Source organism: Zalophus californianus, chromosome 1, assembly GCF_009762305.2.
Source record: "Zalophus californianus isolate mZalCal1 chromosome 1, mZalCal1.pri.v2, whole genome shotgun sequence".
Lineage (NCBI taxonomy): Eukaryota > Metazoa > Chordata > Mammalia > Carnivora > Otariidae > Zalophus > Zalophus californianus.
This window is the reverse complement of record NC_045595.1, coordinates 121,467,750-121,483,226: the sequence shown is the minus strand read 5'-3', so window position 1 is coordinate 121,483,226 and position 15,477 is coordinate 121,467,750. Positions and strand designations below refer to the sequence as shown.

The window sequence follows — 15,477 nt, the reverse complement described above, 5'->3', positions numbered from 1 at the left end:
ACATAGGGCTCGATCCCAGGACCCTGAGATCATGACCGGAGCTGAAGGCGGATGCTTAACCGACCGAGCCACCCAGGCGCCCCTATATAGACCTTTATTAAAAAAAACCTGCAAATATTTTCACCCATTCTGTGGCATGCGTTTTCATTTTCTGAACAGTGTCTTTTGAAGTGCAGACATATTTTATTTTTATCAAATCAAAATAAATTCATTTTATTCATTTTCTTTAATGGCTTATACTTGTGTTCCATCCAAGAAATATTTGCCTAGCTCAAGTTCACAATGGTTATTAACCATTTTAAGCAAACGTTTCTGTATAGTGTGAAATAAAGGTCTGGGTTTATTTTTTTCCCCATGTGGATATCTAATTTTTATAGCACAATTTGTTTAAAATACCATCATTTTTCCAACTGAGTTACCTTAGTGCCTTTGTCAGAAAGCACTGGACAGTGTATGCATGTATCCATTTCTGAACTTTATTTGTGTGTCATTGCACCAATACTTTATTACTGTAGCTTTTTTTTCCTTTCAAAATTTTATTTATTTATTTATTTGACACAGAGAGAGGGGGCACAAGCAGGGGGAGCCACACAGAGAGAGGCAGAAGCAGGGTCCCCGCTGAGCAGGGAGGCTGACACGGGGCTGGATCCCAGAACCCTGGGATCATGACCTGAGTCAAAGGCAGACGCTTAACCAACTGAGCCACCCAGGCGCCCCATTACTGTAGTTTCTCAATAAACCTTGATATCAGGTAATACAGGTCCTCAAACTGGATTGTTCTTTTGGTTGTTCTACATCTTTTTTTTTTTAATCTTTTAACTTTTTATTGTTATGTTAATCACCATATATTACATAATTTGTTTTGGTGTAGTGTTCCACGATTCATTGTTTGTTCATAACACCCAGTGCTCCATGCAGAATGTGCCATCTTTAATACCCATCACCAGGCTAACCCATCCCCCTACACTCCTCCCCTCTAGAACCCTCAGTTTGTTTTTCAGAGTCCATCATTTCTCCTGGTTCGTCTCCCCCTCTGACTTGCTCCCCTTCATTCTTCCTCTCCTGCTATCTTCTTCTTTTTCTTTTTTCTTAAAATATGTTGTGTTATTTGTTTCAGAAGTACAGATCTGCATCTTTTGATGTTCCATATATATTTTGAAATCAGCTTATAAATTTTTAACAAGGAAAAATGTGCTGCTGGGATTTTACTTGGGATTCTATGGTACCTATAGTTCAATTTGTGATAATTGCTATCTTAACAGTATTCAGTCTTCTGATCCATAAGCAGGGTACATAGCTCCATTTTTTTAAACTCCTCCTTAATTTGTCTCAGGACTATTTTATAGATTTCAGTGTACATATTTTCATTATTTTGATTTATATATCCCTAAACTTTCTGATTATTTGATAATATTTAAATGACATGATCTTTTAAATTTTCATTTCTAAATGTTTATTGTTTATAAAATGTGGTATCCTTTCATATATTGACCTTGATTCCCAGAAGCTTGCTAAACTCACTTATTAGGTTTTGTTTTTTTTTAAGATTTTATTTATTTATTGGACAGAGAGTGAGAGCGAGAGAGCAAGCACACAAGCAGGTAAAGCGGCAGAGGGAAAGGGAGACGCAAACTCCCTGCTCAGAAGGAGAGAGGGAGAAGCAGCCTCCCCGCTTTGCAGGGATCCTGACCCGGAGCTTGATCCCATGACTCCGGGATCATGACCTGAGCCAAAGGCAGATGCTTAACCAACTGAGCCACACAGGCACCCCTGACTTACTAGTTTTAATAGCATTTTTGCAGATTCTTTAAGGTTGTCTATGTAGACTATTTTAAACTGTATACCTTGTTTTCTTCCGTTGCCTTAATATGTTGGCTAGAGTCTGCAATACAACATTGAATAAAAGGAACAAAGGAAATATTTGCCTTCTTTTCAATATTTGCATGATGAGAGCAATAGGTCGATTCCTTTTATCAGGTTGAGGAAGTTGTCTTCTATTCTTAGTTTCCTGAGAGTTTTTATCATAAATAACTTGGGTTTTATCAAACATAAAAATATCTTATCATTTTTCTCTATTAGTTAAGTCGATCACATGGGTTGTCTTTTGTATTCTATAAATACAATGAATCACTTTGATTTTAAAATAGTAAAACAACCTTGCATTGTTTAGTTAAAACCCGCATGGTCACAATCTATTATCTTTTGTATATACTCCTGGATTCTCTTTGCTAAAATTTTGTTAGGATGTTCACGAGGCTTTTTGGTCCCTAATTTTCTTATATTGTCTTTGTTTTGATACCAGATTGATATTGGTCACATAAAAAGAGGTGAGAAGTATTTCCTCCTCTTCAATTTTCTGGAAGAGATTTTATAAAATTGATAGTCTTTCTTCTTTATATTTTTGGTAGCATTTACCAGTAATGTTATCTGATGTTGGAGTTTTGTTTCCTTTTTTGAGGGAGGGTTTTTAACTATGTTTTCAATGAAACAAATGTAGAGCTATTCAGGTTTTCTGCTCCTTCTTCAATGGCCTTTTGCAATTTGCATTTTAAAGGAATTTCTTTTTTTTAAAGATTTTATTTATTTGTTTGAGAGAGAGAGAGTGGGAAGGAGAGGGAGAGAGAATCTGAAGGCCACTCCACACTGCACGCAGAGCCTGACGCAAGATCATGACCTAAGCTGAAATCAAGAGTCTGACACTCAACCGGCTGACCACCCAGGTGCCCCTAAAAGAATTTCTTTATTTCATCAAACTTCTAAAATTTATTGGCACAAAGTGGTTCATATTTTTTCATTATTTTTAGAGTGTCGGTAGAATCTATCATGATGTCCTCCCTGTCATTCCTGATACTGATAATTTGTGTATTCTCTTTTTTTCTGATTAGTATGGCAAGAGGTTTGCCAATTTTTTCTTTTGAAAGGCATAAATTTTGGTTTTATTTATTTCTCTATTCTTTTTTCTGCTCTTTCACTGATTTCTGCTCTTATTTTTCTCATCCCTTTCTTCATGTTTACTTTGTGCTGAATTTACTCTTCTGTATTTAGTTTCGTAAGGTGCAAGCACAGATCATTTTTTATAGATCTTTATTTAAATTGGAAGCATTTAGAATGGTAAATTTTCCTCTAAGCAATGCTTCATGTAAAATGAGCCACTTGGTAGTGGTATTCAAGTCTATAATGTTACTAATTTTTTTGTCCACTTCTTTAATTACTCAGAAAGAGTGTTGAACTCCCCAACCATAGCAATAGATTTCCTATTTATCTTGTCACGCTTTTCCCCTCAGTTATTGCTTCATGTATTTTGAAGCTTTTTTATTAGGTGCATACACATTTAGAAAGTTGTTTTGTTTTTGTCCTCTTGACGAACTGTTCCTTTAGCAGTAATCTTCCTTATTCTGAGGTCTATTTTGTTTGATATTAGTATGGTCACTTCAGATTTTTTTTTTTTTTTGAAGACTTGGGTTTTTATTTTTTTATTTTTATTTTTTTAAAGATTTTATTTATTTATTTATCTGACAGATAGAGAGACAGCGAGAGAGGGAACACAAGCAGGGGGAGTGGGAGAGGGAGAAGCAGGCTCCCCGTGGAGCAGGGAGCCCAATGCGGGGCTCGATCCCAGGGCCCTGGGGTCATGACCTGAGCCGAAGGCAGACGCTTAACGACTGAGCCACCCAGGCGCCCCCAGGTTTTTTTTTTATTTGTGTTTTCATGATCTATCTTTTCTCATCTTTTAACTTTTAACATTGCTGTATTTATATTTTTGATGGTTAATTTTATGTGTCAACTTGATGGAACCACAGGGTGCCCAGATATTTGGTTGAACATTAGTCTGAGTATGTCTGTAAGGGTGTTTCTGGATGAGACTAACATTTGAATTGGTACACTGAGTAAATAGGGTTGGGCCTCATCCAATCAATTGTAAATGTAAATAGAGTAAAAAGGAGAAATAAGGAAGAATTCACTCTTCTCTGCCTGTTTTTGAGCTGGAACACTGGTTTTGTCTTGCACTTGAACTGGTTGTTGTACCATCAGTTTTGATTCTCAGGACTTCAGACTTGGATTGAAAACTCGACTACCATCTCTCCTGGGTCTCCAGCTTGCAGATGGCAGACTGAGACTTCCTTGCCTGCATAATCATGTGAGTCATTTCAATATGTATATATATTGTATATGTACATATATGTATATATATGTAAAGAGATCTATTTTATATACATATGTATATATATAATCTGTATTTGTATGTCTGTATATATCCCATTGGTCTGTTTCCCTGTTGAATCCTGATTAACATAATAACCTGAATTTCTTGTAGACAGCATATTGTTGGTCTTGGTTTTTTTTTAAGATTTTATTTATTTGTTTGAGAGAGACAGAGCATGAGCAGGGGGTGGGGGTGGGGGTGGGGGTGGGGTGGGGTGAGTCAAAAAGAGAAGCAGACTCCCTGCAGAGCAGGGAGCCCAATGTGGGACTCCATCTCATGGCCTGAGCTGAAGGCAGATGCTTAACTGACAGCCACCCAGGTGTCCCTAGGTTTTGCTTTTAATGCAATTTAAACCTTTGCCTTTTTATTTTTGGCAATGAATTTTCTGTTTCCTTGTCTGAAAATATATTTTAGCTAGTAAGAAAGTTGACAATTTCCTTCCTTCCTTCCAGCCCCTTCCTTCCAGCCCCTTCCTTCCTTCCTTCCTTCTCTTAAAAAATTTACTTCATTATCTCTGGCTTGCATAGTTTCTGACAAAAAGTCTGAAAATATTTCTGCATTTGTTCATTAATATATGCAGTACTGCATCTTTTCAAACCATTTTAAAAACTTTATCACTGTTTTTTAGCAATTTGATGATGATGTGACTTGGCATGCTTTTATTAATGTTTATTTTGTTAGATATTCCTTATACTTCTTGTTTTGGTGGGCAGATTATTTGGATCAAATATCAAAAAAATTAGCATTATTCCTTCAAATATTTTTTCTATTCCTCTCTTTCACCTGTCTCAGGATCCAACTACATATTTATTAGACTGCTTGGTATTGTCTCATAGGTCACTGAGGCTTTCTTCATATTTTACAATTTTTTTTTCTGTATTGCATTTTGGATAGCTTCAACTGATATGTCTTAATAGTTTTTACTACTTTGATAATTTTTTTCAACAGTCTATTGCTCTATTTTTCTGTAGTGACTAATATGCTGACAATTTAACCCAAATCACTTTTCATTTAATGTTCATTTTTCATCTTCAGAAGTGGTCTTTTTCATATCTTTAATTTTTCTCTTCATCATACTTATGTGTTTTTTTACCTCCATGAACATATGGAGCATATTTATAACTACTTGAAATGTTTTTCTTGTAATTCCCTTATCTCTGTCATTTCTAGAACTATTTCTTTTTTTTTAAAGATTTTATTTATTTATTTATTTATTTGAGAGAGAGAATGAAAGAGAGAGAGAGAGCATGAGAGGGGGGAGGGTCAGAGGGAGAAGCAGACTCCCCGCCGAGCAGGGAGCCCGATGCGGGACTCGATCCCGGGACTCCAGGATCATGACCTGAGTGGAAGGCAGTCGCTTAACCAACTGAGCCACCCAGGTGCCCTAGGACTATTTCTATTGATTGATTTTTCTCCTGTTTAGAAGTGATATTTTCAGACTTATTTGCATGTCTAGTAATTTTTTTAATGGATGCCAGACATTGTGAATTTTCTATTATTGCTGGCTGGATTATACTGGATTCCTACAGATAGTGTTGGATTTTGTTTTGGTGTACAGTTAAGTTACTTGGAATCAGTTGGATCATTCTGAGACTTGCTTTTAGATTTTGCTAGAATGGAAGCAGAGGAGGATTTGATCTAGGGCTAGGTCAGCCCCACTACCAATACATGGCCTTTCTGGGGATTCATCCCTATTACTGTAATATAATGCCTTTCCATTCTGGCTGGTGGGAACGCAAACTACTCTCAGACTGATGTAAGCATCTCAGACTGGCTATTTCTCTGAACTTAAGATCATTTTCTCCCGATTTGGACTGATTAGTACTCAGCCAAAAACTGAAGGTTGCTTCTGCAGATCCTTGGAGCTCTCTCTCTGTGGAGCTCCCTGAAGCTCCCTCCTTTCTGGCATTCCACCCCTAAGTTCTAGATGCCTTGGCTTCTGGAACTGTTTTCTCCGTTTCCTCGACTCAGAGACTACAAGGTACTTTTCAGATTTTGCCTGCCTGATTTGCAGCCTGGAAACTGCCTCTAGGCATTAGACTGGTATGACTGTAGGGTTCAGTTTGTTTCCCTTTTCTCAGAGATTATAGGTCTGTGGTTTTTCAATGTCTGAAAAAATATATATATTTTCTCCCTGGTTTTTCCATTGTTTAAAATGGGAGGGTAAACTGAGTTTGTTGTTCGGTTTTGGGCTACAAGTATAACTCAATATACATTTTTTTATGATGGAAAATTAAATTTTCAAAAACAGATACTCATCTACAAAATGAATTACCCTAGGCAAGCTGCTTAACTGCTGGAAACCTTAGTTTCCTTGCACATCAAGAATTAATAACAATGTTCCCCTACTTGATGAGTGGACTGTAATTAGGATCCAGTGTGACAGAGGAAGTTCTTTGTAAACTGTAGAGCTCTATGCAAATAACAATGTTGAGGGTTGTGGTAGGGATGGGGGGATGGGAACTTTGTTGATTGCTTCAATTCCATAACTATTCAAATAATAAAACTGTGTTTTAGAAAGATTTAACTTCAAAAAATCCTGTGAATAATAATAACATGTACTCTCAGTCTTGTATGTAAGCAAACATCCTTATATCCAAGATGGTTTTAAGCAAGGAGAGAATATATTTACTCATTAACTGTGAAGGCCGGGTGGGGGCCGAGCCCAGCTAAATCCAGAGTGCTCCAATGCTGTCAGCATTCTCATTCTCTCTTTACGTCTCTGGCTTTCTTGCCTCTGCTGTTCTGCTTCCTTCTTAGACTTTCTCCAGGTGGCAGCAAGATGGTTGTTGACAATTCCACATCATAGTCCAACAGCTTGGACTTGGCAAAATGAGTAGACAGAATGAGTCTTTCAACAATTGCCCTGGCAGAAAATTTCCGAGTCTGATTTGGGTGATTTTCCCGTTTCTGAACCAGTCATTGTGACCAGGAAAAAGTGATATTCGAATTGGCCAGATCTCTGAAATCGGGGACATTTTATTAGATACTGGGGATTCAAAACTCAAGAGGATATGATCTTTGATCTTTCAGTTAATAAAGTATTTACAAGGCACGATGAGTCACAAAGGAAGTTATGGTTAGTTCTACTAAGTAATCAGAGAGAAGACCACAGTGTTTTCTGTTCTGGTACTTTCTTTAGTATCTTTGCTTATGCTGTGCTACTTTGCCATATGGATTAATACGAAAACAGGCAACAGGTAAGCAAGCAAGCTTTGACAAAAGAATCTTTATAGCAAAAGAAAACATACAAAATCACTACACTCCATAAATTACATGACTATAAGGGAAAAGCAAAAGCAGCATCAGCCCATCTCTGTCTTCTCTCTTCAAATATAACATACTTAATTGATGCTTTTTGAATACTCTCTGATGTTATTTTTGTTTGTGCTGTTTCTCCCATACTAGACAGTTAACTACTTGAAAGCAGAAAAAGACTTTGCCTTTTTATCTTTGCATTCTTATAAGTTCTTGACATAGTGCCACATCCATATTAGGAGCTCGATGAATTATTTGTTAAATAAATGAATGAGTAGATAGCTAATTATATAAGGTATGTGAAGTATCATTCTAAGTGCTTTACATGTATTTACTCATGGCATCCTCCCAGCAATCCTGTAAAATAGGTTTTACTTATTCCTCATTTTCCAAATGAGGAAATTAATACCCAGAGAGGTTGTTACTTACTTAAGAACTTGTAGGTAAGAATTGGATTTCAAACCCAGGCGACCTGATTTCAGACTGTTCTAGCTGCTCTTATGTTTAAAAAATAAACTTATTGAAATACTTTATTAGAGAATAGGAGACAAAAAAGAAAAAAAAAATGAACTTGTACATTTGAACAGCAACAGCAATTGGTCACCTGTGAAGGAAACAGGAAGATTACACTTTGTTAAGAAACTGTCAAAGCACAAGGGTGTTATCCATTAGCTGGATGAGTCGAATGATGATGCAAGGAAAAACTTGTAAGGCTGAGCTAAAGCAGTCATCTGAGTGGTTGTTAGTGTTACACAAGGGCTGAGAAATGATCCCCTTTTGTTCTTAGGTAGGCATGTAGAAATAAACAAAATTAAATGATAGTTTGTTTCAACTCTTGGTGATGCAAAGAAACCACATTCTGAGTTCAGTAGACAGCAAATTACTTGACTCATAGGATAAAGCTCCCAGAGGAAACTCAAGGTTTTAACAATAATAGCAACGAGACCACCACCAGCAGCATCAGGTAAGCAAGGGACCACCATTAGAGCAGTGTCCAACTCTGGCTTGCAACCATATTTGGAGTCCTCTCTTATTGTTTATCTCTTTGACTGTGGTTATTGCTTTGATCTTAACTTGTATGTCTCAATAACTTGGGTCAAGTCTAGTCAGTGATCATGGATGATTCTAGGAAAAATTGTAATTTGAATAGTTTCTCTGTGCTACTTCTTTAATCTCGTTTTCTTTGAGGATTGTCTTAGTATACTCTTGTCTCCCAAGTCACTGAAACCCAGACTTAAACTAGTTTAAACAATAATAATTTTATTCATGTTAGAGGAAGTTTAGAGGTAGGGCAATCTTCTGAGCTGCCAGTTAGCTCACAATGGTATCAGAGATCAATTTGTTTTTATCTCTTTGCTCAGATAGCCACTATATTAGTCAGCCTCTCAGGCGGATTCTCTCTTGGTCACAGAATGGCTGCCAGTAGCAATCGCCATCTGTATTCATGCAGAATGGGTGAAAAAGTCTGGCTACCTGTGACAACATCTTGAGAAATAAAAAGAACATATTATGTGGAAATAAATGACTACAGACCACAAAGTCTTTGATTCAGTAATGAACACAATTATAGTTAAATTCATGAACCATAAGTTGCAAAGCTACCCAACTAAAAACTTTAGTGAAGAAGTTTCTGACACAAGATTTTAGAAAATACAAAGCACTGGATCAGACATTAGTCTTTTCTTGGGGAGCTGGGGGTGAGGAGAGAGAATATTAGGAAAAATTTACATACCTGTTGCCATAAAATTTAAATATATCTATAGTTAATCTGTGTATAGTTATAAAAAAATTTCAGTCTATTTTGAGTGAATGAGTAGAGTTTTCTTGTGATATTCCAGGTTCATTTTAAAGTAATCTTCTAAATAGTGATTTGAGTCTTTGAGACATTAATTAGAATGTTGTTCAATTTGTTGCAGAGAATTGTGTTTGTTTCCTTAACGTCGTAAACACTTTGTTATTTGAGGTTAATTTTGCTCACCAGCCTTGTGATGCATAAATGATGACCACATTGCTCCGAATGACAAATCAGTAGGTCAGGGTTGAACATTTTCTTATTGAGTCGGGAACACGTTTTGACAGCATTTCTCTTCATGTAATGGAATGCACAACTAACAATTAAAATAAGTGATTCTAACATTTGTTTTAAAACACAATGCAAAATCTTATTTTTCCATACTTAGAAATCTTTAGCACATCCCTTCTCATGTATTATTAACTATACGCACACATGTGCACACACACACCACGCAATTTTATTAGTGTGAGATAAAAAATTGTTTTACCTATCTGATGTTATCTTTGGTTTCCAAAATCTTGGACTGAATGAGCTTGCTTTTACCTCTCAGAGTTGTATTAAATGTTAGAGATCATATAAGAAATGATGGTTGCAACATTCAAGGACCTTACCATCTATTTCAGAAGTAGAAGAGCAACTGATAAAATTGTAAAACTGTGAATAATTAATCCCACATTTTGTGCCGGAGATTACAGGTAACACTGTAATAAAGGAGTGGAGCTCAGTGCAATCTAGTGTCTCATTGTCTCTGAAACTCTCTCTAGTCCAGGAGTTTCAATAAAGGCCTGAAATGGAAATGACTAATCATGTGTATGTGGCATTAGCACCTGGATTCACAAATAAATAAAGGGACTTTTAAAATTGTATGTTGTGTATTTAACCAGAGTTAATATAAAATAGCGATGACTAGACTAAAATCTAAACAGTGGAGGGAAATATTCTGTCAACTCATTCTAAAGATACTGTGCATCAGTGAGAATTGTGGGTTTTATAAAATAAATATTATAAAATATATAAAATCTAAATGTGAAATAAATAAAAATATTTGATATTCCAAATTCTTTTTTTTTAAAGATTTTGTTTAGTTATTTGAGAGAGAGAGAGAGAGAGGTAGAGAGAGAAAGAGAGCAAGAGCAGGGGGGAGAGGGAGAAGCAGGCTCCCCGCTGAGCAGGGAGCCCGATGCGGGACTCAATCCCAGGACCCCGGGATCATGACCTGAGCCGAAGGCAGATGCTTAACTGACAGAGCCACCCAAGCACCCTGATATTCCAAATTCTTTATAATTTTGATTCTATATCAGTTAATGTATGTGATGTCATTTTTGTAGGAAAAAAAATTCATACTTCTAGAAGGGAAAAATCTGTTAGCTAAGAGTCATATACAAACTGTCAGTCAATGATGTCAGCTGTTCTTTAAGATCAGTAAGAAATAGAACACATCGTCCTTGCTCTCAGAAGTTTATAATCTAATCAGGGAGAAAACAATGAGGCATTTGAACTCACAGGAAAGCAGTAAAAAAAGGCAAATCACATCTTTATGTGAACAATTTTACTAATTCCAACATTTTTTTTTTAATCTAAAGTAATTCTGCCATGATTCGTTTTACTTGCCTAATTATAGACATAGGCTACACCAGGATAATCTTGAGCCTGGGGAGGATTTGATTTAATAGTTATTTTCTAATATTTATTTCCTCTCCTGAGTCTAAAAATTAATCCCACACCTAGGACTTAGGGAAACTTTAGAAGGCTTTCTATCGAAACTTCAGAGGAAATTCCTATATTTTATATCCTCTTTGCTCAGTCCCTGCTCTTACCATGAGCAAAGGTCAAATATAACTATTATAAACTTTTCATCAGGGTTTGTCCTGTCTTTGACATTTTATTTATTGTTTTAAAAGACTTATTTTTTTGAGAGAGAGAGAGAGAGAGGGAGAGAGTGTGTGAGCAAGGGGGAGGGGCAGAGAGAGTCCCAAGCAGGCTCCACTCTGAGCACCGAACCCCAGGTGGGGCTCGAACTCACAACCCTGAGAACAGGACCTGAGCTGAAACCAAGACTCAGGCACTTAACCAGCTATCCCACCCAGGGACCCCTCTCTTTGACATTTTAAATGTTGCTGTGAAGAGGTCTTGAAAGGCCTATAAAGAATATCTACCCTAGTCCTGCTACCTAGTCCTGCTATGGTCCCCCTGAAACTTTGAGTTGGCTTATAAACCACAGGAGAGGAGAAAAGGAGAAATAAGGGAAGTAAGCAAGCATGAATCAGGCAAGTGCTTTGAAAGGTGAAAGGGTCTATTTTTGTTCTATTTTGTTTTTAAGATGAGGTTAGGAGAAGAAAAGTCATTGGCTCTCCCGCCCAGATCCCAAGAAGGGCCAGAGCTCACGGTGGCCGTGGAGTGACAGTAAGGACTCCGAGGGCTCCCTCCTGGGCTCTAACCACTGCACCACCATTTCCTGCTTAGTTTTCAGAAGTACATTTTATCGATCCTACACTTGTTTGATATATAAAACAAATTTAATAAACTTAAGACCCCATAAAAAAATAAAATATGATTTATCAATCAGAAGAATTTCCTGACCCAGGGCACACCACGTTACCTTAGGAACATACCCCAAACCGCAGCATTTCTCTAATGGCGCCTCTTAAAAATTCCTGACCTCCCAGCACTTGTGCTCTCACAGATTTTTCCTGTTTCAGCAGTGTTCTTCTCCCATCAAACAGCTTTCAGGGCATTATTTATTTGGGTAAAAATAACAGGAGTGGAGATGAGGGACTCATCAATTCCCACTTAGACAGAAAAAATGACTGAAATTATCTGGCCGTAGAGTTACTTTCTTTTTCACTTCATAAAACATCCCAAACATTCATCATATATCCACTTTCCGAGTGCATTTCGACGTGACCACTCTGTTTGTCAGTTCAAAGAACTCCCAGGGCCCGGTCTCTGGCTAAAGCTGCTGCTGGCGCCTTCACTTTCGCTCCTGGTCTTCTGGCTCACGATGGCGAAGGCGATGGCGAAGCAGGCTTCCCCACAAGCTCCCACCCGTTTCTGGCTGCCCATGTCCCTGTTCCTCAGGTCAGAGCCCCGGGAAAGAACCGCTCAGAGGTAAAAGGGTGGGGGCCCAGGTGCCTCGTGGTGGGTTTTGGATACACTGGTGATGTACTTCCAGCCTGGTCTGAGCACCTTCCAAGGGGAAATCCGAACAAGATAGGCAACTGGACAGAATGGGGAAGGCACTGGGTTGGGAGTGACCTCAGTGTCCTGAGCAATTACTTAGCGTCTCTGACTCTCAATCCTTTCCTCTTACTAAAGGCAACAGCGATAGCACACAAGCCATAATTCCCACCCTGTTTATCTCGCTGACACAGTAGGGTGATCGAATTTCATCATGTATGGCAAAATCTTTTTAAACTCTTAAGCACGTCACAAATCATCAACTCTCATTAACACAGAAGCCCCAAACACTGGTGAATGGTTTGCCCTGGGACCTCGGCTTTGGGGGTAGCTTCGCTGAGTTCAGTTACGCCGGTCCCTTCCTGCCCCCCACAACTAGACCCTACCGCCAGCCACCTGCAAAGGCAGCATGTGATGTCTGTGCATATCTATGATAAGAAGGCTGTTACCTACCACCCCACAACACATTTCCCAATTAAAACAAAAACCCATCTGTTAACATTTCCCTCTTTCTTCCTCCTTTCATCTGTGGAGGTGACTGTGATAGTTCGGCTCCCAGTGGTGTAAAAAGAGTCATCCCAAGGTGTTTCTCTTGCAGGAAAAGAATCAAGACATCTGTGTATGACGCACTAAGGTAGTCATTGGCAACCTCCCTTCCATTTCCGGGTTGGCTCATTGTTTACCTAATTGCCAGTAATAATATTTCATTGTGTAAAGAATGTTGGCACCCGGGGCCCAGGTTGCAGTTTATTGATGGCTCAGAGTTTATGAATTGATGCCCTCAGCAGGTTGCTGCCCTGATGAATGGCAATTACTGGGCTCCCACAGAGGCAATTGTAGTCAGAGCATTTACTCCTTTCAAATAATTGCCCCTGAGAAGTTGAACAGGTAATTGTAACATCTGAAAACCATGCTTTTGGCTTCGAATCAAAGAGTATTAATCTCCATAACAGAGGTGTTTTGGAATGACCCAAAAGAGTTGTTAAAGAATGGTCTCCAGAGTGTTTAATTTTAAGATGAATTGGAGAAACCTTAGCAAGACCCCCCTCTTCCTAGGGAAAATTAAAATGTTATAAAGACACCCAGATTGTCGTTAGGGGTGCCCACCTTTTTGAAGTTGTGATACTCTATGGTGATTGGTTGATTTTAGACTTTATGCCTACCATTACTCCTCCTTAAAATTCTTTAAAGCACCTTGCTCCAGCCAGGCTAACCTGTGCATTAACCCCTGAAATGTCGTGTTCACTCTCACCCTAGAATAATTGTTCATACTACTTTCTAATGCCATTCAATAAATGTGTGTGATAAAAAAATGGCAGAAGGTAAAATTATTTGAAATATCATTTAATTGTATACTGTGATTTAGGTGCGTTTAATTAATTACTAAAGGCCTTTCAATACAGAGTGCTAAAATCTTGAAGTCACGCGTATGTCTTCTAGAGAATCCAAAGATTACCTTCTACTCTAGTTATTTCATTAGAGCTTCTACTCTGTTTATTTTGGTGTCATGGGAGAAATGGGAAATAGCCACATAATACAGTTTATTTGTTTAAACTTCAATTTGGGGGGAACTGTTGCACACAATGGGAAAGAAAAATAAAGATACTAATCCATGATGCTTTGGGTCGGGGTGGGGGTGGAGAGAGAAAGGAGTAGCCAAGAAGAATGTAAGTATAGAATCACACCCACAGCTTTGAAACTTTGTGTGAAATAAAAGGTCAGAAATCTTTGAGAGATGACACTGGAGGGGAGGAAGGAAATCAGAAAAAAGAAAAAAAAAATCCAAATTATACAAGGGTGTAGAAAAATCATATACTAGTGTTTAATTCTGGAATACTTGATGTTTAAACATTTATTCTTCTCAAATTGTTGGTAGTAAATCCAGTGTGGTGAAATCAGCCAGGTGTCTCTCCTTCAAGGCAATCTGCCCATCATTATTTGAAGTGCCAGGGGTTTAAAAAGTGTCTTAGCATCATCATATTTCGGAACTGGTAGGTAATGCCAAAAGGAGTGATTAGAACACTTCAGACTAAATTATGAATTGGTTCAGAAACATGCAACAATTAGAATAAAAGCTATAAAAAATTATTAGGGGAGTAAATACAGGATAAAATTATGAACATGGGTAAACTCAAATATGAAGTAATTCTATAAACACACACACACACACGTGAATGCACAACTAGAAGGATCTAAAGGATACCAAATTAAAGATATATTTATCCATAAAACCATAGGCATAAATTTCCTTAAACTTGATTTACCTTAAGACTTCAATTCTCAAGAGTTTCCATCTTATATAATCATGACCTTGTTCTACTAATTAGATTATCGGAACTAAGAGTTTTATAGGCTCATAGAACTAGACATGAATTTTAGAGACCATGTATTCCAGATGCCTGCCTTGAGGCAGATAAATATCTGAACCAAGGATGACAAATAGGTTTTAACTTAGAAACTAATTCCAATCCATTTGTGGTTGACTGGCTAGAGCAATGCATTGAGGTGAATTCTAAGGCTGAGTTTAGCTCCAACAGAAGGAGTACTGAGTCTGATTGATAATGGAGGGTCTAAAATGCTCAGGTCCAGGAATAAGAGTCCAGATACATATTGGGATGGAGGTTGGCTTTACTGCCATGCATTTGTCCTTCACAGTATAAACCATGCAGGTACAAAGAAGGGAGCATGCAGTATAGATAGTAAGTATTCTGGGGCATAATTACATAGTACAGAAATATTTAACCTACATTTTCTTTTACTAAAATTGTCGTTGACATATTAGGGGATTTTTTAATTGGCTTCTATATCTGGAGGAAATCGAAAAGGTTTCATTCCATAAGCTCCTTGCCCTTCATTCCTTAAGGTTTGGGAGTTCAAAACAAAGGGAGAGCACAGAGAATAAGAAACATGCTCTTCTTGTGAATGGTATGCCATGTCAATGGTTATTTTTGACCCCATGCCCTTGTCATTCAGGTGACTACAGTTACCTAAGGCCTCAGCCTAGTTCATAATTTTTTCCATAGCTAACTCGACCTAATGTTCA

General features: G+C 37.8%; 1 long non-coding RNA gene across 1 annotated transcript in view; it reads left to right on the top strand.

Moving 5' to 3' along the window:
* The first annotated feature begins 8,314 nt into the window (after positions 1-8,314).
* LOC113917960 overlaps positions 8,315-15,477 on the top strand; it is a 32,033-nt gene continuing 24,870 nt past the window's right edge. The window contains exon 1 of the long non-coding RNA XR_003518399.2: positions 8,315-8,426. This is a non-coding gene — a long non-coding RNA (uncharacterized LOC113917960). The remainder of the gene's footprint in view (positions 8,427-15,477) is intronic.